The sequence below is a fragment of the Juglans regia genome, unplaced genomic scaffold (assembly GCF_001411555.2).
Source record: "Juglans regia cultivar Chandler unplaced genomic scaffold, Walnut 2.0 Scaffold_5684, whole genome shotgun sequence".
NCBI lineage: Eukaryota > Viridiplantae > Streptophyta > Magnoliopsida > Fagales > Juglandaceae > Juglans > Juglans regia.
Genome location: NW_023360551.1, coordinates 1 through 205, shown reverse-complemented (window position 1 = coordinate 205; position 205 = coordinate 1). Strand labels below are relative to the sequence as shown.

The window sequence follows — 205 nt, the reverse complement described above, 5'->3', positions numbered from 1 at the left end:
AGCCATGGGTTTGGATCAGATCTCCGTTTGGATTGGGATCGGAAGGACGCTAGTATGTCGCTCAAGGATTATATGAATTTTAAGTAATTAGTTTGATGGGTGCGCTCATACCAGCACTAATGCACCGGATCCCATCAGAACTCCGCAGTTAAGCGTGCTTGGGCGAGAGTAGTACTAGGATGGGTGACCTCCTGGGAAGTCCTCG

The 205-nt window shown here is 49.3% G+C and overlaps 1 pseudogene; it reads left to right on the top strand.

Annotated features, from left to right (window-relative positions):
• Window positions 1-97: 97 nt before the first annotated feature.
• LOC118345909 lies at window positions 98-205 on the top strand (annotated as a pseudogene; the record flags this gene model as incomplete).